Below are 16,797 nucleotides of genomic sequence, written 5' to 3'. Positions count from 1 at the left end.
AAAGCATGGCATTTAGAAGCTCATAGAAGTCAACAGCAAGACTTGAATCAAAAGCAATCTCAAACATTTCCAAAAATCATCAAATAAATCATGATCAATCACAACCCACAGCATGGTAAGCATGTCAAATTTCAACTCATTTTGACAAGTAGAAGGTGGTCAATGAAAATCAGAAAGGCAAGGCAACTCCAAACATGCTCAAAGAAGTCAACCAAACATGCATCAATTTGAAAAAATCATAAATCAGGGATGGCATATGAGAAATGAATGGGACTAAAACCATGGCAAAGCTTAAGGTGTCTAGTAATCACATATCAAATTTCATGTCCATCTAATAAAGTATGAGCATTTCACAAAACAAATGGGAACAAGTGTCACAAAAAGTCAACATAAGACCAAACAGGGGAGAAAAATCTCAATCACTTGGAAAATGCCATAAACAAATCCACAAAAAATCACATGTAAACTAGACATACACAAGCTCAATCATGCAAAAAGTCAATCCATTTTGAGGTCAATAGGCATGGCTATGAAAATCATCAAGTTGCACATCAATGGTGTGACACAAATTGTCACACCCTACTTCAAAAAATCAAAACTCAATGACCAGAGAAGATAAATTCATGAACTCTATACCAAAATCACCATGGATGTGTCTAGTTTATGCACAAAAATTTTCAAGGTCAAAGGATAAAGCATGGTTATTTCACAAAGGATTTGGTAAAATGTGCAAAAAATGGATACATGTCACAATCCCTAATGCCAATTAAAAACCAACCATCCAAAAATTCTGGAAAAAATATGACAAAATAATAGAGATCATGATGAAGACAATGCAAAAATTCCCATGAGATTTGGATTTAAAATGGATGAGTTATGAATTTTGTAAGATGATGATCAAAAATGAAATAATTAAATGACATAACATGTTTTAATGGGACAAGGGGGCACGCTGGATGGCAAACTTGTAATTTCCAGGATCACTTAACTAAACGCCGCGTTTTGGGCCAAGGCAGGAAATAATTTCATTGGTCAGTATGATGCTACAGGGCCATGCAACGTGAATCTTCAAAATTCTGGGAAATGGTATGAACAACCTAGGGTTCCATGTACAGTAAACAACATTCATCTTCCCCAATTCGATTCACACGAAATTTTTCCAGAAATTGCAATTAATCATACCATTCAACTCAGCCAAGCATAACTAACACAAATCCAACAATAATTTCCATGGAATCGAGCTAATCAACATGAATCGAGCAAAAACTTATTTCAACATCAAAACTTTAAAACAGCATAACTCGAACATCATCCAATCATTTTCAAAACTAAGACTATCATGGAACTCAGCATGCAAAGGCCTCTCTAAGGCATGTAATAGTTTGATAAAACAAGGAGGTCGAAATTTTACCAATTTGGAAAGGCAGTTGTAATACAGTTGTTGTTTGGCCAAGTTGAGGTGAAATAGATGCTCCTCCAGCTCCCCAAAGTTGAATGATGAAGAGGGTTTGGCTCGAGATAGCTTGGAATGACACCAATCTCAAACTGCCATTGATGGTGCTTGAAGAAAACAGTCGAGCAAATGGCCTTCCAGTTGGTATATGATGGTTGAAATGGGCTCAAGATGGAGAGAAATGATGAAGCAAGCAAGGCCAGGCTCGAGGGTTTTGCAATTTTCCACAGAAAAGTTCAAAATGCAAAATGTCAAAATTGAGAGAGTGAGAGAGTTCTGTCTAATTCAGAGGCTGCTAGGGTTCTCTTCTGGCAGAAAATGATCTTTATATCCTCTGTTTAAGGTTCACTTAATGTATGCTAATCCCAATTTAGCTTAATGAAGCATTTTGCTAAATGGCCATTTTGGTTCACATGGTGAGGTGTAATGACAAGAGCACGAAAATGGGCCTTCCAACATGTTTCAAATGACATTTCAGAACATTCCCAATTGGCCAGAATGATTAAAAATGTTTAAATCAAAAGTTCACAATTTCACTTCACTTAAAAATAATTCATGTAAGTGAAAAAATGCCATTTTGATCCATGAGGTTTTGGTGCATGAGGGTTACATTTTTGGAAAGAGGAGGTCAAATGTGGCTTGTTGGAAAAAACCCCACCAAATTTGGCCAAATGGTTTGAGAGATATGGCCTTTTGAAGTTCAAGAATTTTTGAAAATGATTTGATCATATCTTGCCAACCATACATGGGAATTGAGAGTTCTTGGACTTTTTGGAAATGGGAGAACAAGATATTCAACTTTCATGTTGGGCAAAAATTCATTTGAAGCTTGTATCATGATGTAAGTTTGGGATCAAGAAGTTTCCATTTTTGGCAAGTTTCAATTACAGGTCAAGTTTCTATTTTTGGAAATTTCTTGTCTGGCTTCAAATTCTTCTATGATGATGTTTGACATGATATATAAGGCCTATTTGAACATGAATGAGCCCTCTCAAACCAATTCCCGCCATCAAAACCATAAAATCAAGCCCAGTTGACCAAGGTTGACTTTTTAGGGTTTCTGGTAAACTGTGCATTGACTGATGACTTCTGAACATCCAATCCTTGACCAAAACACTTCAAATGGATCCCCAAGTCATGTGAATATGTTGAACCAACCCTAGGGCCTTGTCTCAAAGGAAAATGCACTGGCTTGCTTGATTGACTGATCTCCTGACCAGTTTGACCTAATTCCTCTGATGATCTTGCACTTGGGCAAAAGGGACAATGCAATGCTATGCAGTGGACCATGTTATGTTATGACCTAATATGAGTATGTATGTACAATGATAGGTGCAAATTCGAGGTGCTACACAAGGCACTGACCTTAAAGGAACGAAAGCCCAACTCACAACAGACCCAATCCAGAGAAAGGCCCAAACTGGCATGCTCGCTAGGCGAGCAAATCCTTCGCCTAGCGAACCCTTCGCTACAACGCTCGCCTAGCGAAGCTTGCGATATATCAGAATTTTCGGGCTTCATTCTGAGCCCATTAGGTCACCACAATCACTATAAATACCGACACTTCAGTCACGAAAATGGACAGACGAAGACGGACAGAAACCCTGGCACAGAAACCCTGGCATAGAAACCCTGGAGATCAACTCAGAGAATTCCGAGTAAAGAAACCCTGAAGGCCGCTCATCCGCACCAAGGTTGCCTCCGCCCAATTCGACCCGATTTGCCAATCCAAAGCTGCAATTCCATTGCAAACAGGTTTGCGCATCACTACTGTTTTATGCTTTTAATCGGTAATCGCTACATACATAAGGCATCATGATTAAATTTTCGGATATGTAATTTGATTTCACATGTGAATTTAAGTATGCCTGAATATCCTGAATGTTTGTCCATGTTATTCCTGTAATTAAATGCCATAAAGTTCAGGGTGCCGGAGATCATGCTGCTATCAAACTCAAAACCCGTAGCAGCTCGCTAGCACATCGCTAAGCGATCCTGTAGCGAGCACTCGCTAAGCCTTCGCTAGGCGAAGCAGGAGCGAACGGGACAGTGGCTGTTTTGTTTCTTTTCTATTCTGCCTTATGTTTATCTAATCAAGATTTATTATAATTCTGCATTATTTGGCCTGACTTTATGACTGTTGTGTTTATTTTTGTGGTGCAATTTTCAATTGTACTTTACCTCGATGTTCTAACCCGTGTGCTGAATTGTGTAAAGGCTTACACATTCCCGAAGAAACGGCCGGCTAAGTATTCCACTTTATTTGTGGGATACCCTTATGGAGAGGGATTCTGAATTACTTAATTTTAATGTGGAGATACATCCTAAATTATCTAGCTGATTTTAATGTATTGATTTCATCGATTTTAATGTGGACCTAATTACTTAATCGATTACGGCTATCTAATTAATTGTAAAACTTTGCCTTTAAATATGCGATCTTGGACCTCTCTTTATTACCCTACGATATTACGGTATTATGGTCATGTCCCGCGAATGTGGGGATACCCTTAGCCAAGACCCTTCGATTAAATCATCATAAAATAAATCATAGTCCCTCGGATGTTGCCTTCGAATATATGATTTTGTCCCTCGATGACCCTTCGGTGTAGCCTACGGTTAAATGATGAGTGTCCCTTCGAATGCTAAGGTATCCTTACAACTGTTGCCTTCAATGACCAATCGATGACCCTACGATGACCCTTAAATCCAAAAGGACAAGACTACTTACTTCTCAATAGTAAGGACAGTTTTACCCTCATAAGGATAGGAAATGCCCATAAAGACCTTGGGTAGGTATAACTCTTAATTGCTGGCTCACAACCTAAAACATTTTTCATACTACACACTTTGCAATTACTAGAAAATCACCACTTGGTATACATTCGTACTAGAATCATTGCCAAGTTATATTTTCTAAACCGCTTTCAAAATTAAACGAGATAAATACTTTGTATACATTCGTACAAGAATCATTACAAAGTTAAACTCTCCTTTCAAAACATTTTTTAAGCAATTCACAAACACTCTTTTCAAACAAACATAAGTGATCAAGCAATTAAGAGCCCATGGATAACCATGGATACAAAGGGTGCTAACACCTTCCCTTTGTATAATGTACCTCCCGAACCCAAAATCCAACTAAGGTCTTTCCTGTTCTTTTCCACCTTTCCTTATTGTATAAAAGAAAAGTCGGTGGCGACTCTTGCTAACCGCGACATTTGCTTTCCAAAGCAAAACACAAAAAGTCAGTTCACCGTATGACAGCAAGATTTATCTTTTGACCTTTGGTTTAAACACCATCCTTGTTTCTCTTTGGTTTAAACACCACAATTTGGGTTGACACTGTCACAGTTATACACCTCTCTCTATGGTTTAAACACCACCTTTTGTTCTTTCCCGGTTCAAACACCGACCTTTGGTTTAAGTACCACCTTTTGTTTATCTTTGGTTTAAACACCACTTTTTTTTCTCTTTTGGTTTAAACACCACCTTGGTTCTCTCTTTTGGTTTAAACATCATTCCCTTACCATGGTAGTCCCCATGCTTTGGTAAGCCTTTTCTTTCCGGTTTAAACACCACCCCCAATTTTATATTTTTCTTAGTCTTTGACCTCCGAATTACAGAGCTCTGCCTTCCTTATTGCACTATAAGGATAGGTAGGCACAAGGATGTGAATCCTTGGTGAGGCTCTCACTTTTTTTCTTTCCCTTTTTTTTCTCTCCCTGGTTCCACGAACTACGAGGCTCTCACTTTCTCATTCCATAGTGAGAATACATAGGCATGAGGGCCAAAATCCTCCTTGAGCACTCTCTTTCTAACCCATTTTATGTTTTGCAGGTACATGAAGATAGCAACACCCATCCAAGCAAGAGCATTCAAAACTGTTCTCATGGATTACCATGGATGTGAGGGGTGTTAATACCTTCCGCTTGCATAATTGACTTCCTTACTCATTTCTCTGTTTCCCCTTGGGTTTTATCGATATTTTCCCTTTCCTCTTTTGGGATAAATAAAGTTCAGTGGCGACTCTGTTGTATCTTCGAGTGTGCGATGTGTTCGATGTATATTTTGCGTAGCTTCAACATGGCTAAGTATTTTTTGCCATAGCTTAGTTTTTGACACAGGCTTTGCAGATGCCACATTTGCTGAATCACTTATAACCTCAGCCTCAAGGGTATACAAGACTTGTTTCTTCACGCATCCCAATACTTGCTTTGACCCCTTCATTACCCTTAGGATACTTTTCTCTCCTTCGAGAACATATCCTTTCTCGTCGAATCCACCAAGAGAAATTAAATTCATCTTAAGATCAAGTACATACCTGACATCAGTCCATAGTCTTATTGACTCGTCATGGAGCTTGAATCTTACATATCTAATACCTGTAATTTTGCAAGCTTTGTTGTTTCCCAACAGTACTAGTCCACCATCTTGATCAAAGAATTCCTCAAATACGTCTTTGTTTGGATTCATGTTTCAAGTGCAACCTGAATCCATAATCCACTCCTTGCTAGATTCGTTGTTTGAAACTACCAGGACATCAGATGATTCATAACCATCTTTCATAATAGTTGGATTACCATTATCCTTTCCACCATGATTATACAGTCAATCATGGCACATATTTCTTGTATGACCCTTCTTCTTACAATGATAACACTTAATAGCAGGAGCATTACCACCATAAGAATTCTATATAAATTTACCATTCTTCTTCTCAAACTTACCATCTTTCTTCAAGAATTTCCCTTTAACGGACAAGCTTTCACAAATTATTGATGGCTTGTGCTCCTTTGGTTTATTCGAATCCTTAGAGTACAAGTTTGATTGAACATCTTCAAAGTTCAACAAATATCTTCCACACAAGAGAGTTTCTTTGAAATGAGCACGAGACTTAGGTAAAACACACAACAACAGTAACACTTGATCTTTATCATCATTCTTATCCTCAATATTCTCAAGATCAAGAATAAACTTGTTGAACGTATCCAGCTGCTCAGCCAATACTTTATCTTCACTCATCTTGAATGATTATAAAGTTTGCTTCAGGTATAGATAATTTGTGAAAGATTTTGTCATGTGCAGACCTTTGAGTTTCATCTACACATCAGAGATCCTTATCACTAAGGCTCAATACAATGATGATATGGGCTTTCTCGATCATCATCGTATTCTCCTTCTCCGTTAGGCCAACATCCATCTTCTCCAATCCTTTTGACATTTCTAACAAACTCTTATGAACGAGTAAGGCTTTCATCTTCAAGCGCCACAAGCCAAAATCATTGACACAAATGAATTTCTTAATCTCATACTTTGTTGACGATATCTTCTCATCCACGTTCACTGCACCAGTTTGTTATGAATTGATATCGTCAAGAGCAGATCAAAATATGCGAAAGATTGAGTTTCTTGAACAAATACAAGAAACCCTATTTAGGTTTTACGAAAGAGAGAGAAGAAGGAAAAAGAAGAATCAGGATTGATTATAACTATTTTACTGTTCACCTTCTCTATTATGGTTTAAAGATTACAAAGGAATAACAACAACCAAAACTCCTCTCAACAACCTAAGAGAACTACTCTAGTTAAAGACTACTGAGCTAACTTAATCAATTCGGCTAAACAAAAGGCCCGATTCGACATGCTAACAATTCTATCCTTTCGAGTACTACATGCTTGAGCATACTTCGACTATAACATATAGGATCAACATGTTAACAGACTTCGACAATATGCTAAACCTATGTTGAACCAAGAAGCCACTCTTGTTGAGACTAGAGTTTGATCCCAATTCTCTCTCTCTCTCTCTCTCTCTCTCTCTTACACACACACACACACACACACATATATATACATATATATATATATATATATATATATATATATATATATATATATATATATATATATATATATATATATATATATATATATATATATATATATATATATATATATATATATATATATATATATATATATATATATATATATATATATATATATATATATATATATATATATATATATGTAGAGAGAGAGAGAGAGAGAGAGAGAGAGAGAGAGAGGATCAACTTACTTCAAGAATAAGATTTGTTAACTTACTCTAAATCATAGCCTTTAAAGTGAATCTAATCTAAGGGTTAAATTAGCATTTTACTTAATTAGTCATTCGATTAAATCTAATTTAAAGGCTATGATTTGGAGTAAATTAAAAAAATTGACTCTTGGAGTAAGTTGATCCTCACTCATATATATATATATATATATATATATATATATATATATATATATATATATATATATATAATATATATATATATATATATAATATAATATATATATATATATATATATATATATATATATATTATATATATATATATATATATATATATATATATATATATATATATATATATATATATATATATATATATATATATATATATATATATATATATATATATATATAATCATGGTGGAAATAAGAAAAAGCTTGAAAATAGATAGAAAGATAAAAATCAAATTGTGAAGAAAAATGATTCTTGTGAAATTAGTTACATGAGTAATATATGAGAGTAAACTCTAACCTACTCTAACTAACTTAACAAAATTGAAATAAGATATTCAATGAATATTAGTTCTCTATTTGTGGAGTACGATAGGTAATGATGAACCTCAAGTCGTTTCCTTGTGATGCCGAAAATTTTAAGTGTGAGGCAAAAATCCAACGGTGGATTTTGTTATACGAATATGCCACAAATAGTTATCGGAGGTGTCATGTTACTAAGTTTGACATCTTGGTGTTATTTAATCTCGATCATATATATATATATATATATATATATATATATATATATATATATATATATATATATATATATATATATATATATAAGAAATCAATCAGTGAGTTTTATTGATAATGATCAAGACTATATATATAGTTATAATAGGTGAAGTCAAACATATGAGAGTAATTGCAAATAATTACAAATATAATTACAAAGAATCTGACTTAATTACGAAGAGAATATTTTATTCTATCACACCCCATAATCGAAGAGAGAGGTTCACGAACAGTTAGACTGGTTCAAAACTCATCAAAAAGGACTCGAGATAGACCTTTACTGAAAATGTCAGCAATATGATAACGAGAAGGAAAATAAACGACACGTGTTTGGACTTACGCAACCTTTTCTTGAACAAAGTGAATGTCCATCTCAATATGTTTTATACAATGATATTGCACGGGATTTGTGGAAAGGTAGATGGCAGTGATGTTATCACAATATACCAAAGTAGCCTAAGAAAGTGAATAGTGAAGTTCCAAGAGAAGGTTGCGAACCCAATAAGATTAAGAATCCACACTAGCAACAATCCTGTACTCAGCTTCTGCACTGGAGCGAGAAAGCATGGGTTATCGTTTGGAAGACCAGGAAATGGGGTTGTTACCAAGAAACACACAATAGTCATAGGCAGAATGACAGGTGTTAGGACAACGATAGGTGGAAAATTATGGTACATATATACATGTACATCATTAAACTTATTAACTAGTTACACAAGTTAAGAGCGTAAAAACTCCATCTTTGATGTAAATATAGGATATGTTATAATAATAGTTGATTAATTCATTTTTCACCAAAGTCGAATTCCTCTTGCAGGTATTTGATCAAGGCAAGATTATGGTAGGCAAAGCAAAGAAGAAATGCTTCAACAAGCGCGTTGAGCAAGCTCCAAGCGAGCAATGCAAGAATAAAATTAGAAAGTGGCGCTTATAGCATGCTTGAAGCGAGCAAAGAAGGAAAATCCAGAGGGTTTCGCTTCTAGCACGCTTGAAGCGAGAGAAGATGCAAATTCTATAGAGTTGCGCTTCAAGCATGCTTGAAGCGAGAACAAAGAAGGAAAATTTTCTAAGTTTCCAAAAGCATAGCGTGCTTAGCATGGTTGTAACGAGAAATCACTTAGTCTGACTTTCTGGGGCTAAGCGAGGTAAGGAGGTTTAGGTTGCAGGTGTGTCGAATTTCTTCATGGTGAAGAAAGGTTGTTGCACTTAGCACGGATGGGCTGGACTTAGCGAGAGTGTGATTTCAGGACTAGTATATATACCATTTAGAACATGAAAAAAAATGTTTACCATTTTTTCAAAGATAGAAACACTTTTTGGAAGATAGAATACCAAATCTTGAGGAATTGAAGGCGGAGACGCAACAATCATCGAGAAATCAAGATTGATGCTCATTCATCTCCATTCTTCTCACTTATACCAAGCTACCATGAGTAATTAACTTCTCTCTTGTTTGGATTAGACGTAGTTAACCGTAATCATATGTATATTTTATGATCATTGTTTTATGAACTAGTAATGAATCAATATTGATGTTATCTTTACTTAAATGTTACTTTTATGGATTTGAATCGTTATTGAGAAATACTTTTCGAATTTCGGCTTAAGATAATCATCTATTAAAAGCTAAATTATAGAAATAGATTTGGATTTAATATCCATTTATTGTATAAATTTATAATGCTACCGTATTGATTAATAGGCTGAGATATCATCGATTAAACAATACGGTAGAACCCACACCATTGTTTAGACATAAACGATGTCGATGAGGGATACATGATACTAGCGATTTATAACTTGGATTCATATAACCGACCAGTAGAATACATGTGACATAGGTTAATGAAATCTAATCCTGTAAATTTTATCTAACTGTTCATTTTCTTACACATTTATTGTTCTATATTCCGTTAATTTTCGCAATCAAATATCTTGTAAACCCTTCACTTAAAACCATATTAACTATTGAGCGACAGTGACATCGCACTAGTCTCTGTGGATATGATGACAATAATACTTACTTTTGATTATACACATCAGACATCCACCCTAATCAACATCAATATAAGAAATAAGTTTCTCAATTAGGAAAGAATATAGATGCAAGCCTCAGTTTAGGGCTCCTTGAACATAACGCAGGATGCGATTGAGGGAAAGCATGTGGTTGGTACAATGGGAGTGCATGTAAAGACACACATGCTAAATAGCATAAGAGAAGTCAGGGCAGGTGAAATTAAGATATTGCAAGGCTTTTGCAAGACTCTGATATAAGGTGGGGTCATCATATAGAGTATCGATGGAGGTACTGAGATTTTGCTTAGTGTCAAGTATAGTGGAAGATAGTTTTCACGAGGTCATGCTTGCTTGAGAAATAATATCACTAGCAGAAGTACTCTGACTAAGGAAAAAGCCACTTATATGTATGGTGACAGGAATGCCCAGGAAGTAACTTAGTGGACCAAAATCCTTCATAGTAAACTCAAAAGCACGGAGTGACATAATGGATGTCATAAGATCATGGATGAGGTGATGAGAATGATGCCATCAACAAAAATTAAGATGTAAACTATTATAGAGCCACAACAGTAGATGAAAAGTGAGTGATCTGAAGTGTTATGCTAAAATCCAATGGTGGGGACAAAGTCAGCAAAACACGGGTATTAGGCACGAGGAGCTTGCTTAAAACCATAGAGTTATTTTTGCAAGAGGTACACGTATTTGGGTGATGAGGATCATGAAAACCCAATGTTTGATGCATGTAGACTGTCTCATGAAGATCACCATGAGAAATGCAGTCTGGACATCTAGATGATGAATTGTACATGATTTGGAAAAAGCAATGGCAAGAACGATGCGAATAGTTTCCAGTTTGACCACATGACTGAATGTTTCATCACAATATATACATGAAATTTGTGGCCTATCATCACCTACAATATGATATTTGTAACGCTCAAAACAACCATTAGATTTATTTTTATGGTGGAAAATCTACATATAGAGAATATTGTTAACAACATAAGGTCGTGGAACCAAATCCCATGTATTATTTCTAATAAGAGAATTAAATTCAAACTGCAATGCAGATTTCTAATTTGGGTCAGATAGGGCTAGTTTGACATTTTTGGATACCAAAGACAACCAAAGACATGAAAGTGTGTGTAGGAGGGATCAGAATATTACAAAAGTTGGGCAAGAGAGTAATTGGACATATTATTTTGGGGAAGGATATTAAGGATATATGTGTCCATTTAAAGTGTGTGATGCCAAAAAGAGGAAGGGATGGATGTATGGGCGAGAATGGTGTGAATCTTGTTGTTAATATTGTGTATTTTATGTTCTGCCCTGCCATTTTGTGATGAAGTGTGAGTGCGAGAGAAACTAAAAATAATACCATTATCAACACAATATTTATGAAAATGTTAATTATTATATTCATGTCCAATAACACATTGAAAACATTTAACAGTTTGAAAAAATTATGTACGAATTTGACTAGAAAATGAGGTGAACTTTTCAAAAACTTGAGACTTTTTTCTTAGAGGAAATGTCCATAAAAAATCATAATAATCATCCAAGAATAAGACATAAAACCGATGACCAAATGAGCTTAAAATCAGTGATGTCCATAAATCACCGTGTAAAATATCAAATGGAATTAAAGTAGGATTTTTTGATGAATTAAAAGGAAACTTAACATGTTTATGAAACATACAAGAGTTACAAATTGTCTTAGTATTCAAATGTTCACTATTGTTGAACTGACTTTGATAAAGAGACTGTAAAATATAAGTACTAGGATGACCGAGGCGACTGTGCCAGAGACTGGAAGCAAGACCAGCAAAGTGAGACGGACAGGTAACCGTATAGAGATTTCCAAGGCTATTACATCTCATGAGAGAAATCCCCGTCTAAAAGTCAAATATTGAGAAGTCAAATGGATCAAAGGAAACATAAACATTAATACGATAGCGAGTTGTCACACAGAAATCAAATTTTTAATAGTTTGTGGTGTGTGTAAAACATGGTTAAGGTTTAAGGGTTTGTGTTTGTGAGATGTAGGTAAATTTGTGTGACCAGGCCCTTGAATTGGAATACATTGTCCACTTCCAACATCAGTTTATGATTTAAATTACTAAAATTAGAACAAGATGAGAGATTACCTTGTGATGTTGTTGAATGAGACGAAGCTATGGTGTTCATGTACCACATGCTATTTGGAGGATTAATGGGCATGGTGTGCATAATAGCGACAATATCAGTGGGATCCGGGAAAGTTGTGGAAGTGTGAGCCTAAGAGCACTGACCTAGGATGCTTGGTTTCTTCGAAGGTTCGGTGGGGAGAGTCTACTGATATGTAGGGTAAGGGTAATGAGGTACACCCCAATAAGGTGGGCTTCATCCCCAAGGAGACTACGGTGGATATTGTTGCCATGGGTGAGAGGCTAAGAGGGAGTTGTTGTCGGGGGACCATCAGAGAGTGAACCACCATGTTATCCATGCCCTTCCTTGTGGTTCTGATTGTTGCGGTTACGGCCGGATCCATAGTGGTTGTTCTAACGATGATTTGAGTTCTATTGAGAGGAGTCATCAGAGTTGCGTTAAAAAGCAGTTTGCAAGGAAGTGTGTAAACTAGTGTTGTGCATTTTTTCCAGACCGAATTCCTCCAAGGTGAGTATGGAGAGAGCATGAAAGAATGATGACAGTGGATTGCTTTGACGGATTATGGTCGAAATACCATGGTACGGCTCAGAAAGACCAAACACCAGTTGAAGGACTAAACGATGATCGCTAATAGGTGATCCAACATTTGTTAACTAATTAGAAATATGTTTGAGACATTGGAAATAAGAAAAGACATTAGGAAAATCCTCCATGCAGGTGTATGAGAAGTCCTGCTCAAGCAAAACGACAAGTGAGTTTTGGTTGCCCTAAAAAATATCAGCTAAACGTTGCTAGGCAGCCATGGCGATGGATCCCTTTTCCAAAATATTGGTAATGATATCAAGAGAGATGGTGGAATAAATTCATTATAGCACCCTGGAATCAAGGGATGTCCACGTTTCAAAATCAACAACAATGGAGGCATCTTTTTCTTTTCGTGTTTGCAGAATGATGTGAATGACCACTTTATGACCACGAGTGTGAACTTCAAATAGCTCAGTCCACATAGTGTAGTGATCTTTCTCCGTGTCTAAAACAAATGGAATGTTTTTTTTATATTAGTGACAACAAGGGTTGAGTGAAACTCTTGTCTATTGGAAGAGAATGGAGAATTGGTGGGGTTGTCGACCTTGGCAAAAGCATGCCCAGACTTATCACTAGAAGAAGAAGACATGGTGATATATATATATATATATATATATATATATATATATAGAGAGAGAGAGAGAGAGAGAGGTGGCACAATGAGAGAGAGGCTTGACAGTTGTTGAATGCGGTAGTGGGTATCACGGCTAATAATGGCACGAATGAGGCCTTCTGTTGAAGGGACAACTACACGATGAAGATAGGGAGGAGAGGGAAGTGGTTGGTCAACACCAGGGTTATTGAATTTTTAAGGTTTTTTTAATTGAAATATTACTTATACCATGAAGAAAATCAATCCATAAATTTTATTAATAATGATCAACAGTGTGAGTATATATATATATATATATATATATATATATATATATATATATATATATATATATATATATATATATATATATATATATATATATATATATATATATATATATATATAACAAGTAAATTCAAAAATAGGAGAATAATCATAAATAATTACAAATATAATTACAGAGAGTCAAACTTAATTACATGAAGAATATACTATTTTATATATATATATATATATATATATATATATATATATATATATATATATATAATTAAATTAAAAAATATATATACTAGCATTCCTCTAAAGTGAGAGAAACAAACAAAAAGATACATTAACAAGTTAAAAAAAAAAAGAGAAAAAAAACACAACAAAACCAATGAAAGAGACAACCCAGGCTATAACCAACTGAAGTTAGTGATCCAAACGCCAACACACAACCAAAACCAAAAGAATCAAGCCAACTTGCTCTTATCCTGATCTAGATTCAAAAAATTGCACAACAACCTTTGAAGAGAACCAATTGGAGGAAAGAGACCCCAAGCACTTGCCGAAACAAAAGATGGCAGTTGAACACCAACACACTCCTAGATACGAAGTCAAATGAGTGGGTCTAGCTCCTAACACTACTATAATTAATACATTTTATGATGAAACTTGCACCTTACCCAACAAAAAATTGAGGTGTAAACCATAGACGCATTACATTTTAATTTTTTATTTTAAAATACCATATATTCACTCGGTTGATATATAAATTGATGGGTAAAGTATTTAAATGACACGCCTTCAAATTCTAGTAACTACACTTTAACACCTTTTATTATTTTTTTATATTTTTGGCATATTACCTCGGTTTTGCTAAAAACTGAAGGCTAAAGTATTTAGATGACACGTCTTCGAATCCCAACATCTATATTTTATCATCTTTTATATTTTTAAAAAAAAATTATGACTTATCAACTCAGTTTGCTGAAAACTTAGGGATAAAAAAGCGTATTTTATTTTTATTTATTTTTTTATTTAGGACGAATTTGATGAAAAAATCAAGTAATGAATATTTGTCTTCCATTTATAAAGTAACAATGGTCAAGACATTGTCAAATCATTAATCAACACGAAACATTAGTGATCTACAGTGAAACTCACACTAGCCAATTAAAACGTAAATGTCACAACTATTTATCTTGGATGCAAAGTGAACTTAACATATTGAAAACAATGAAAATGAAAGAAAGAGTAAGAAAATATTTCAAGGTTGGTTTCTTGATGTAATATTTTCTCTAATAATTCCTTGTTAAAAATGTTTAATGTTAGTTAAGAAAACATGAAAGTAACTTATTAATTTTAGTTGTAATTGTATCAAGTAAAATGTTTAACATTGTTGTTGTTGTTGAAATTTAGTATTTAACGATTCTATTCATTTTATTTATTTGTTGTTGTTGAGATTTAATGTTTAAGGATTTTATTGATTTTATTTTTGTTGTTGTTATTGGTGTTGTTGTTGATGATGAGGAAGATTTATAATTTGTCAACAAATTTAATGTTTTGCGGATTAAAACGAAAAGAAAAAAAACATATTAAAACTAAAATTTTGTAAACACGGTTTTACCTCCTCGGTTATTGTTAAAACTCGAGGTAAAAAGTGACTATGTTTTGAAAATCTAAAAAATATAATTGTTAGGGATCGAATTTACGACTAATGTCACTTTTCCCATATGTTATTCAAAAACCGATGAATAAAGTAATAGATTTTTATGTATCTCTTCATTACCTTGTCTGTGTAACCGAGGTTATATCTCATTCGCATCCGAAATAAAATGAGGTTATTTTACAGTAGTGCAGTCTAACAAGAAAACGTCAAAATCTAGAGTATGAGCATGCACACACTTTTATGTCAGACTAATAATCAACGACAAATCAAAGACTCCTAAAATTGATTACAACAAAGGATCCAACCTCCCTGACCATCTAAACACCATATATCAAATAGCATAAACAAACTCATAAAATACATAGAGGTGGGCATCATCACCATATAACACATTCTATCCCACTACTCCTTGACACTATCTAATGCCTCAGAAGATCAAGTCTAATTAATAGTCATTTTTTATAGACAACGACCGTAGAGGGCACTTAACTCTTCCACCCTATCAAATATTTAAGATAATTTTCAATATTTTTTCAATAGTTACCCGGCACATTTAGGAGATTAGAGATTAATTTTTTACTCCAAAGTTACTTTAGTATATCTATTATATAAACATAATTTGTGAGAAAAATATATTTAAGATAATTTGGTGTAATATTTTTTGAAAAAAAAAAAATCCAAGCATTTAGTAACATTTAGTACTTTATAGGGAGTAGAAACATGTTATTAATATTTTGTAAGATGAATAAATTGTAGTGTAGTCATGCAATGTACTAGCATATCAAACAAGAATTGTAGTCATACAGTGAATGAGTAGTAAATGAAAGTAATTAATATTTTACAAATTTCGATAAAGGTATATTTAGAAAATGGGTATCTTTTTTTTCTTCTATTTTTTTATATAATCTTTCTTATATTTGAGATTATCAAGAGTATATTTTAATTGTTGTTTTTGGATTTTTATATATATAAAGATAATTAATAAATTTTATTATTTTTATATTTTAGCTATTTATTTCATAATACTTTTCGTTATTAGCATTTTATGTTTTTTACCTCTACATAAATAATCAATTGTACTATTTAATAATTAATAATTAATACTATATTAAATTTTAAAAACAATAGTTTAATAGAAAGAAAATTATTATGGAAATGTAATAATTAAAAAATAAAATAATATATATTAGATGATATTAATTCCTATA

This window comes from Lathyrus oleraceus, chromosome 7 (genome assembly GCF_024323335.1).
Source record: "Lathyrus oleraceus cultivar Zhongwan6 chromosome 7, CAAS_Psat_ZW6_1.0, whole genome shotgun sequence".
Classification (NCBI taxonomy): domain Eukaryota; kingdom Viridiplantae; phylum Streptophyta; class Magnoliopsida; order Fabales; family Fabaceae; genus Lathyrus; species Lathyrus oleraceus.
The sequence above is the reverse complement of the archived record's forward strand: the minus strand, read 5'-3'. Positions refer to the sequence as shown.